The sequence below is a fragment of the Bos mutus genome, chromosome X (assembly GCF_027580195.1).
Source record: "Bos mutus isolate GX-2022 chromosome X, NWIPB_WYAK_1.1, whole genome shotgun sequence".
NCBI lineage: Eukaryota > Metazoa > Chordata > Mammalia > Artiodactyla > Bovidae > Bos > Bos mutus.
The window spans coordinates 55044525-55056694 of record NC_091646.1 but is presented as its reverse complement, the minus strand read 5'-3'; positions in this window follow the sequence as shown (position 1 = coordinate 55056694).

Here is a 12170-nt window from a genome sequence, read left to right as displayed (position 1 = left end):
GAGTTTTCCAAATTTGCCGGCATATTGAGTGCAACACTTTCACAGCATCATCTTTTAGGATTTGGAATAGTTCAACTGGAATTCTCACCTCCACTAGCTTTGTTTGTAGTGATACTTCTAAGGCCCACTTTACTTCACATTCCAGGATGTCTGGCTCTAGTGAATGATCACACTATTGTGGTTATCTGGGTCACAAAAATCTTTTTTGTATCATTCTTCTGTGTATCTTTGCCACCTCTTTTTAATATCTTCTGCTTCTGTTAGGTCCATACCATTTCTGACCTTCATTGTGCTCATCTTTGCATGAAATGTCCCCTTGGTATCACTAATTTTCTTGAAGAGATCTCTAGTCTTTCCCATTCTGTTGTTTTCCTCTATTTCTTTGCACTGATCACTGAGGAAGGCTTTCTTATCTCTCCTTGCTGTTCTTTGGAACTTTGCATTCAAATGAGTTTATCTTTCTTTTTCTCCTTGTTTTTCATTTATCTTCTTTTCTCAGCTATTTGTAAGGCCTCCTCAGACAATCCTTTTGCTTTTTTGCATTTCTTTTTCTTGGGAATGATCTTGAACACTACCTCCTGTACAATATCACACCTCTGTCTATAGTTCTTCAGGCCCTCTATCAGATCTAATCCCTTGAATCTAGTTGTCACTTATACTGTATAATTGTAAGGATTTTATTAAGGCCAGACCTGAAGATCTAGTGGTTTTCCCTACTTTCTTCAATTTAAGTCTGAATTTTGCCATAAGGAGTTCATGATCTGAGCCACAGTCAGCTCCTGGTCTTGTTTTTGCTGACTGTATAGAGCTTCTCCATCTTTGACTGCAAAGAATATAATCAATCTGATTTTGGTATTGACCACTTGGTTATGTCCATGTGTAGAGTTTTCTCTTGTGTTGTTTGAAGAGGGTGTTTGCTATGACAAGTGTGTTCTCTTGGCAAAACTCTGTTAGCCTTTTCCCTCCTTCATTTTGTACTCCAAGACCAAATTTGCCTTTTATTCAGGTGTCTCTTGACTTCCCACTTTTGCATTCCAGTTCCCCATAATGAAAAGGGCATCTTTTTTGGGGTGTTAGTTCGAAAAGGTCTTGTAGGTCTTCATATAACCGTTCAATTTCAGCTTCTTCAGCATTACTGATCACATGGACCACATCCTTGTCTAACTCAATGAAACTATGAGCCATGCTACGTAGGGCCATCCAAGATGGATAGGTCATGGTAGAGAGTTTTGACAAAACATGGTCCACTGGAGAAGGCACTGGCAAACCACTTCAATATTCTTGCCTTGAGACCCCCATGAACAGTGTGAAAAGGCAAAAACTATACATTTATACAGACATACAATGGAATACTACTCAGCCATAAAAATAATGAAATAATGCCATTTGAAGCAACACGGATGGACCTAGAGATGATTATACTAAGTGAAGTAAGTCAGACAAACACCATATGATATCACTTACATGTAGAATCTAAAAAATGATATAAATGCACTTATTTACAAAACATAAATAGACTCACAGACAGAGAAAACAAACATCGTTACAAAAGGAGATAGTAGTGTTGGGGGGGGATAAATAAGGAATTTGGGATTAGCATACACACACTACTATCTATAAAATAGATTAACGACAAGGGCCTACTGTATAGCACAGTGAAGTATATTCAATGTCTTATAATAATCTATAATGGAAAATAATCTTAAAAAGAATATGTATATATGTGTATAACTTAATCACTTGGCTGTACTTGAAGCTAACACAACATTGTAAATTAACTGTACTTCAAGAAAGGGGAGGAAATTAAGGAAATTTTAAAGAAGTATTTTTGTGGGTTATCTTAGTTCCTTTGAATAATTCTCTGAGTTTCAACCTTCCCCTGGACAAGCCGTGGCCACACCAACCTTTTCTATGTCCTTATTCCTCAAGATGGTGACTGAGAAGGAGCAACCAGCTGACATGGTTGTCCTTGTGTGGTTCTTCATTGGCCTGTAGAGTAACATCCTCAAGAATGCTCCCCCCGACACACATACATAACACTGGTGCCCTTCTGGTATTTAATGATGAAATCTGGGCTTGTGGAACATAGTGTCTATGATTTCAGCCCATGTCAGGGCCAGGGTTTTTCACCACCCTGCCATCTTGGTACTATTTCTTTTCCTACCTGCCTTTCAGATCTTCTGAATCTCAGCCACATTCTCCATCCCTTTGACAAGGCTGTCTTTCTGAAATCTCTGCCATTGGTTCACTTTGCTTCTCATGACAGTGGCCCCATGGAAGGCATGCTGGCTTTCAACATTCAGCTATTTTCCATGTCCTCCATTGAGAACATGTAGGATCTTCTGGATCAGCATATGCCAGGTAGGAGCTGAGGGAGACAGGACTCAGTCTCTGCCTAGATATGTCTTGTATCCATTTCTTTTCTGTTATCATCACCCCTTGTTAGTAAGGGGACACAGAGGTGGTATCTCTGAGTTTCAAAGACCAAATTGGGTAAAAATTCCACCCTATTTTCAATTTTCCCTCAAACTTCGTTGGAAAATGTTTGTCAAACTTTCACTCATCCCCTCAGATTCTTTTCTCATTATGGTCAGATGGATGGGAGGTAGGGAACTTTCATTTCTGGCTTCTTACTCTACCTTCTTTCTCTCTCCCACCTCTCAAAATGCTCCATTTTTTGTTCCTGGGTAGTGTACCCTTCACTTGCATCATATACTGTGTTCTCCTATTCTAGTAAAGCTCTAGAAAGTCAGAACTGACTCAAAAAAATCAGCTTTATTGAGGTAGAATTTAGGTACTATCTGATGTCTTCTCATTAAATTTATAGAATTGCATAGCTATTATATTATATTTCCAGTTTTAGAATATTTTCATTATCCCAATAAAATAATTCATGCTCATGTATAGTTAATCTGTTTTTCTACCCCTAGTACCAGGTAACCACTAATCTGATTTCTGTGTCTATGAATTTGCCTATTTTGGACATTTCATGTAAACGGAATCATACACTACATGGTCTTTTGTGTTTGGCTGCTTTTATTTAGCATATTATTTAGAAGGGTATTTCTCATTGTAGTATGTATTTGCATTTCATCCTTTTGTAAGGCTGAATAATATTCCACTGTATGGATACACCAAATTTTATTAATCTACTAATTTGTTGATAGAAATTTGGATTATTTCCATCATTTGGCTATTGTGAATAGTGCTGCTTTCAATGTTGATGTATGGTGAAAGGAGAAGGATTTTAGGTTTAAAACCCACCTCTACCATTTAGTGCTTTATAATGTTAAGCACGGTGTTCATCCTCACTAAGCCTCAGGATCCTCAACTGTAAAATGAACTCAGTATCTTCATTTGCTTCACAGGGTTGTTGGGTGATCAAATTATACAACATTAGTAAGGTATCTAGCACATGGCAGGTACGCAACATATGATAGCTCTCATTATTGTGTATAATATCATGCTTTTAAAATGGAGATAAGATGTTAGAAACTGGATACCATTCACTGGCATTAATTTCACAAAGTTAGTGGGGAACTTACACCTAAGATGAGCAGTGTGCATCATCCAGAAGATGACTAGTAGACTTGAACTTAAGATACAGCAGAAATGCTCATGGAAGGAGGTAGGAAGGATATTTATCACAGGTAAATGAGGAAAAGTCATTTGATCCCAAACAAATCATGACCTTCTCTTTCAGCCGTGGTAGGGCATATTAAAGGTACCCTGCAATTGCATATGGGCATTCATGGTGTCCTCTGCCCCACTTCTTTACAGACACACTGACTTTGCTATCTCTTAAAAATCCTCATCCTGCTCTCAGCTCAAGAAGTGTTCACTTGCTCATCTTTTCACCTGAAACTGTCTTCCCTGGGATACTGTGTGACTTGCATCCTCATTTCCTTCAAGATTGTTCCTTAAATGTTACCTTTTCAGTGATGTTTTCACTAATCACCCATTGAAAGTAGCCCCTAGCACTCCTTGTTTTGATTTTTTGCTTCTTCTATTTCCTCCACATCATTTTTCACCATCTAACATACTGTCTAATGGTAACTCTGGGGGAGTTTTTACCTCCATTGTTCAGTTCTATATCCCCAGTGCACCTACCTGGCATATTATAGGTGCTCAAAACATTTTTTTTTTTAAGAACAACTGATGTTACTCAATGTCAGTACATTCACATATCCAAAATCAATCGTCAATGAAATTACAGCAAAGGGGATGGGGACAAGAAATTAATTTGAATGGACGAGTGGGGTAAAGACTCCCATAGAGCTGCTGCCTCTATGTGTTATCCTAGAGACCTGCTGATAAGATCTACAGATCGATGGAAATAATAAAAGGAACAATTGATTTCCAGTTACAAGAGGCAAATTCAGAAAGTCTGAGTCCCATTCAAGGTCACTTGCACTTTGGCTTACATTCAAAGTAGGTCAGCACCTCAAAGGATACAAATGAGATAAAGGTATCAGGGTTGACCTTTCTGTCCATGGTTTCCCTTGCATTTTTCAGAGGCATGTAAATTCTGATGACTAGGCATCCCACACAGAGAGAAACACCAGCCAGATTAGAGGAGTGTGAACTTTTAGCTTTGCTGTATTTTACACCTTCCTTGGCCCCATATTCAGCACCCAGAGACAACTCATACTGCTACAGAAGGCAGTAGAGACAACTCATACTGCTAGAGAAGGCAGTAATTCCTCTACTAAGGAAGTCATATTACCCAGGCCCAATTTCTGTGCTGGGGCTTTGAAGTCTTTGCTATACCAGTACAAGGATAATCTCTGATTTCCTCTGCATGTATTATACTACAAGATCTAGGAGTTTTCCAATTTTGTCCTCACTAGGGCTTCCTTTGGTCATGTCCAGTCATGGCAAATTACACCAGTTGCAGCTGATGTGTGATATCATATTGGCAAGAGCAAAAGAAGAAAGGCAGCACATGATCAAAATATATAGCGATCATGCTTAAAAGGCAGGAGCCAACACTGGTAAAACAAAGCATGAAGCTATAAATGTGGTTCAACTGAGAAATGTCACTATCAAAGATGGAAAGGTGGAAGAAGAGCCAGAGTTCTTGACTACTGTTTGTGGGGAAATATGATGCTAAAAGAAATTGGTTTGTGGGAATAAAGGTAACAGAAGATGAAGGGACCTCTGGAGTTTGGGGAGTTTTTCAATAAGAAATGATAGGACTGATTGAGAAATTTCTGGTGCCAGTTCCCTGTTCACTGCATGGTTCCCCTCATAGTATCATGTCTGCTGGGGTGGCGGGTGGGGGTGGGTGTGGAACCTTTGGCATGACCCTCAGGAATTATTGTGAGAAGGCAGGTTGTCATCAGAGAAAGAAAAGTTGGACATGATCAATAAATAATTATAAAAAAAAATAAAGAATTATGTGACTTTTGAATTTTAGTGCTTCAAGTTTAAGAAAGTATAAAACTGAATTTCCCTGTTGGTCCAGTGAGTGGATAATACTCCATGCTCCCAATGCTCCCAGGTTCAATCCCTGGTCAGGGAACTAGATCCCACACACTATAACTAAAAACAAAAGATCCTGTATGCTGCAGCTAAGACCCAGCACAGCCAAAATAAATAAATAAATAAATGAATGTTTTTCCTTAAGAAAAAGGAAAGCAGAAAACAGTAATTGGAGGTTTGCTTCTAATGTACCAGTCCATGAAGAACATAGGCTCAGAAAATGTCACAAGAATCTTTCAGCCAATATGAGAGAAAAAAATATAGAGGAAGTGAAGGACAATAAAGAGTTGTGGGGTCCTGTTAAGCAGAGTGGAATTATGAAGGTCAAAGACAAAAAGTCATAGTTTGAGAGATGAAAGAGTTGAGCACCTGTATGGGTAACTCATATCCCAGGAACAATGATAAATAAGGATAACAGTGAGTACTGCATGGTACTGACTTCATGAGGAATTTATAAACACTCTGTATGAGCATATGTAGTATAAATCTAAGATAAATGAAGTTAGTTAAAAACCTTATAGACCTAAGTCTGAATGTTAGAGTAAAAAATTATTACTCTCTAGACTGAAGAGTTGAAGAAAGGAAAGATTTCCTATTTCTTTGTTATAGTTTCAAGCTCCAAGCAATGAACAACAACAATAACAACAGGGAAAAAAATCACATAGATATTGTTTGAAACCAATGAAAGCAGTGTCAAAGTTGGAAGCTGAAGTTAGTTAGATTAGCACTTTCCTTGCTTTCCTCTCTATTTTCCCATGTTTCTTTTGTGACTCCTTTGTTCTGTGTTATTAAGAATTGTGTGGTTCATGGGAAAGTAAAATCATGAGACTCACTTTCCCATGGAACAAATATATTCATTAAGGAATTTATATATTTTGTTCTGAGGCAATATTTGTATAACAAAGAGCCTAGAGTGGTTCCCAAAGTGTCAGTTTGTTAGTCCGTGCCAAATATGATAATGGAATAAACATAACCAAAGTAATCCAAACAAGCCAATTTGATGGCATGTTCTGGTTGTGGAGAATAACAGGTGATTGTAACTCCACACTTCTATTTAGAAATCAGGGCTTTGTCTAGATCCCCAATCTTCAGAATTATATACAAATAAGGTCTTTAATAATGGACACTTTAAATACTTATGTCATGCTGTCTCCATCATCAAGTGTTGCTGAATTGCAGATAATGCAGATTTTTTGTGAATAACCTCGTTTGAAAATCCTGGTAGAAATTTCCTCTTGATGAAAGATCGGGTACAAAACTTAGGTCAGAAATACACATTCCCATGGGCTTCACTGGTGGCTCAGTGGTAAAAAAATTCACATGCCCAATGCAGGAGACATGGGTTCCATCCCTGATCTGGGAATATCTCACATACTGCAGAGTAACTAAGCCCATGTGGCACAACTATTGAGCCTTTACTCTAGAGCCCATGTGCCCTAGACACTGTCTGCACAACAGGAGAAGCCTGTGCAATGAGAACCTCATGCATTTCAACTAGAGAGTAGCCCTCAATTGCCACAACTAGAGAAAAGCCCGCACAGCAACAAGGACACAGCACAGCCAAAAATAAATAAATGAAATTATATTTTAAAAGAAACACATTCCTAGGTGTCATTCTCCAAAATAAATGAGCTCATAATTTGTTGTTGTTCAGTGGCTAAGTTGAGTCCAGCTCTTTGTAACCCCATAGACTACAGTATGCCAGGCTTCCTGTCCTTCACTATCTTCAGGAGTTTGCTCAAACTCATGTGCATTCAGTCAATGAGGCCATCCAACCATCTCATTCTCTGTCACTCCCTTTTCCTGCCTTCAATCTTTCCCAGAATCAGGGTCTTTTCCAATGAGTTGGATCTTCACATCAGATGGCCAAAGTATTGGAGCTTCAACTTCAGCATCAGTCTTTCCAGTGAATATTCGGGACTGATTTCCTTTTGGATTGACTGATTTGATTTCCTTGCTATCCAAGGGACTCCCATGAGTCTTCTTCAGCACTGCAGTTGGAAAGCATCAGTTCTTTGGTTCTCAGCCTTCTTTATGGTCCAACTCTCACTTCGATACATGACTACTGGAAAAACCATAGCTTTGACTATATGGAACTTTTTCAGCAAAGTGATGTCTCTGCATTTTAATATGCTATTGAGGTTTGTTATAGCTTTTCTTCCAAGGAGAAAACATCTTTTAATTTCATTTGAAACCTGATTGATTATATTCTTTGCATCCAAAGATGGAAAAGCTCTATACAGTCAGCAAAAACAAGACCTGGAGCTGACTGTGGCTCAGATCATCAGCTCCTCATTTCAAAATTCAGGCTTGAATTGAAGAAAGTAGGATAAAGGGATGACAGAGGATGAAATGGTTAGATGGCATCATCAACTTGATGGACATGAGCTTGAGCAGGCTCCAGGCATTAGTGATGCACACAACACACAGGGAAGCCTGGTGTGCTACACAGTCCATGGAGTTGCAAATAATTGGATATGACTGAGCAACTGAACTGAACTGAGGGAAAGTCACTAGGCCATTCAGGTATGACCTAAATCAAATCCCTTATGATTATACACTGGAGGTGATGAATAGATTCAAGGGATTAAGTCTAGTAGACAGAGTGCCTGAAGAACTATGGACAGAGGTTCATAACACTGTACAGGAGGCAGTGACGAAAACCGTCCCTAAGAAAAACAAATGCAAGGAGGCAAAGTGGTTGTCTGAGGAGGCCTTACAAATAGCTGAGAAAATAAGAGAAGTGAAAAGCAAGGGACAAATGGAAAGATATACCCAACTGAATTCAGAGCTCCAGAGAATAGCAAGCAGAGATAAGAAAGCCTTCTTAAGTGAACAATGCAAAGAAATAGGGGACAACAATATGGGAAATACTAGAGCTTTCTTCAAGAAAATTGGAGATGCCAAGGGAGCGTCTCATGCAAAGATGGGCACAATAAAGGACAGAAATGGCCAGGACCTAACAGAAACAGAAGAGATTAAGAAGAGGAGGCAAGAATACACAGAAGAACTATACAAAATAAAGTTCTTAATGGCCCAGATAATCATGAAGATGTGGTCACTCACCTAAAGCAGGACATCCTGGAATGTGAAGTCAAGTGGGCCCTAGGAAGCATTACTATGAACAAAACTAGTGGAGGTCATGTAATTCCAGCTGAGCTATTTAAAATCCTAAAAGATGATGCTCAAGAGTTCATAATAGAGTGCTATCAATACAGTTTTCCAATTGCCTTTGCAAAGCAGATATAACATTTGATGAAAAGTTGAAATGTAGCATCATCTACATTATAATGTTTAGTTTCATCTTGAAGAAGTGGTTTATACATTGGCATATGAGGATAACCATCTATCATAGTATAGAATTAGTTACATGTGAAAGAGTTACAAGAAATACTAAAGTTATGCAACTGAATCACATAACATATCCCACTAAATTCTAAAACACTTTTAATTAATCAAGAATGAGCCCATACCATGAAAAGACTTGAATGTTAGAATTGTAAAGATCAAAACTAAATATTTTTTTTTATTGTACCTTGCTATAGTTACTAAGAATTTTACTGTGGATACATTTTATTTCCAATTGAACACGTGAGAGTTGGACTATGAAGAAAGCTGAGCGCAGAAGAATTGATGCTTTTGAACTGTGGTGTTGGAGAAGACTCTTGAGAGTCCCTTGGACAGCAAGGAGATCCAACCAGTTCATCCTAAAAGAGATCAATCCTGGGTGTTCATTGGAAAGACTGATGTTGAAGCTGAAACTCCAATACTTTGGCCACCTGATACAAAGAGGTGACTCATTTGAAAAGACCCTGATGCTGGGAAAGATTGAGGGCAGGAGGAGGAGGGGACGACAGAGGATGAGATGGTTGGATGACATCACCAACTCAATGGACATGGGTTTGGGTGGACTCCAGGAGTTGGTGATGGATAGGGAGGCCTGGTGTGCTGCGGTTCATGGGATCTCAAAGAGTCGGACACGACTGAGCGACTGAACTGAACTGAACACACACTGTGGCAGAAAGAAATTTAATTCTCAACACTTGTGCTTTCTAAAGGATAGAACATGACAAAGAGATTGCACCATCTTGGTTTTGGATTATAATGAAAGTTATTTAAAGAAGACAGTCTTTGGATGATTAATATTTTCCATCTTCTTCTCCCATGTGCCTCTCTGTTAATGATATTAACTGCCTCTGTCAATGGCAACCCACTCCAGTACTCTTGCCTGGAGAATCCCAGGGACGGGGGAGCCTGGTGGGCTGCCATCTATGGGGTCGCACAGAGTCAGACACGACTGAAGCAACTTAGCAGCAGCAGCAGCAACCTCTGTCAGGCTTGGTGAGATTGGTCAGGTCAGCATGAACTAGAAATGGACCAACCACAGGAGGGTGATTCAGGCAGGTAAAGGGTTAACATCAGGAAGATCACAGGAATCCAGCCATAAGCACTAAGATTAATATACAGCACTTCCATCTCCAGGAGGACTTTGGGTTGAGAGTCATGGCAAGACACCAGTTTTGTAGGAAATGAGTGCCAAGCAGAAGCACAGACATACAGGAAAATGTGTTTGTAAGAACTGGAGGGCAACTCAAGTGGCTTTATCAACAACCACCACATCAGAGAACTATTATAAGAAAGTGTAGAAATAGAGCAGGAGCTTCCAACAGACTGACAACTGGACAATATGTAGAATTTCTTATATTCTCCCTGTCTGTGGTCTGACTTTCACCAGAGATGGGCCAAGCCTAATTCTATCAGTGGGATTTTGTGGCCCTGATTATGGTGTTGATGTCCTGCTAAGCAGAAGTAGGTAATGCATTTCTCACTAAATAAGCAATTTCTTTTAGTACAGGGGTTGCAAACTATGGCCTGCTGCCTATTTTTCTATGGCCCACAAGCTGAGAATGATTTTTACATTTTTAAGTTGAAAAAAATCAAAACATTATTTTTATGACACATGAAAATTTATGAAATTCAAATTTCAAGATTCCTAAAGATTTATTGGAATGGAGTCACACCTATTTGTTTACATACTGTCTATGGCTGCTTTCATTCTATAGTGACAGAGCTAAGGATTCATGACAGACACCGTATGGCCAGCAAAGCCTCAAAGATGTGCTATCTTGACCTTACAGAAAGAAATTTGTCAGCACTGGTGTAATGTGTAAATTCCACTGATATACAGAAGTCTCATAGCCCATAATCAGAGCTGGATCACATTTAATTCCTTAGTAAGTTGCAGTCAATTCTGATCTAAGTAAAAGTCATAGAGAAGTTAGCAATCAATGAGTATGATGTTCTTGTTAACTATTTAAGCATTGGAAAATACAAGAGTTGAATGAAATGAAGTACATAATACTTAGGTTAATCTCTTCTGTTAATCCCTGCCTTTCCTAGCTTTGCTCTGACAGAGGCTAAGAGTATTCTACCTCCAACATCTGGTGAGCCGAATCCTGCCTAAGAGAGCAGGATGTTAGGCATCCCATCCTGCCAATAGGAATAATAGAATATATATTGCTACCCAAGGTCTCTATGTCTGATGTGTGCTCACTGAATTGCCTCCTCTCCCCCAATACAACAGTGTTGGGCTAACCTCTGTGGTTGGCTTTTGGTCTTGGTTTTCTGCTTAGAGCTATAATTCTCAGTTTGAGGCTAGACCTTCCCCTGAGTTCCCACCTGATTGGCTAGGGCACTGATTCTTGAAGAAGTCCTTTCTACTCTATTGCCCCAGGAGCTGGATCCTGCTCTGCATGGCTTCATCTTTTAGTTGGTCTCCTTCTCTAATCCTGATAGATGACCTGATAGCAGGCCTTGCCATCAAATGTTTAGTCCTGCTGTTTTCTCTTACTCCAAGTTCAGGACCTGATCATGCCTTTAATAAAGTTTGCCTCAATCTTTGAACCCTCATGTGATGGACTAAACTCAATCTTGAGGGAATAGTCCTACAAACAAGTTAGTCATGAAATTTTAGTTAAGCTCTCTCCAGGATTCTTTCCTACACCTTTCCTCTGGTTCCTTTTACTGAGGTCCCAGCATGCATTGTGGCCCAGTCTATATTAATTACGATAGACAATGGATCAGAGACAATTAGAGCTGGAAGGAATCTTACAAGTTACTTGCAGATGAGAAGATCAATTGGGAGGTCCACAAAGGGAGATATACATATATGTATTAATTCAGTCTAAGAACTAAGGAACCATGCATGCATGTAAGACTCTTCAGTTGTCTCTGACTCTCCGATCCCATGAATTGTAGTCCACCAGGCTCCTCTGTTCATGGGATTCTCCAAGCAAGAATATTGGAGTGGGTTGCCATGCCCTCCATCAGGGGATCTTCCTGACCCAGGGATCGAACCCTTGTCCCTTACCTCTCCTGTATTGGCAGGTGGGTTCTTTACCACTATCTAAGGAATAAGGTGAAGAAGCAAATGGCAACCCACTCCAGTATTCTTGCCTGGAGAATTCCATGGACAGAGGAGCTTGGTGGGCTATAGTTCATGAGATTGCAAAGAGTTGGAGACCACTGAAGTGACTTAGCCCAGGGAATAAGGATCCCCATATCCTCCAAGAAGCATCTTGGAAATAAAAACTAAATTAAATGTAGTAAACTGTTTTTAATGAGTCGATTTTGAATTTATTTATTTTTGGTCCATCATAAAAAGCCAAATAAACAAAAGTGAGGAG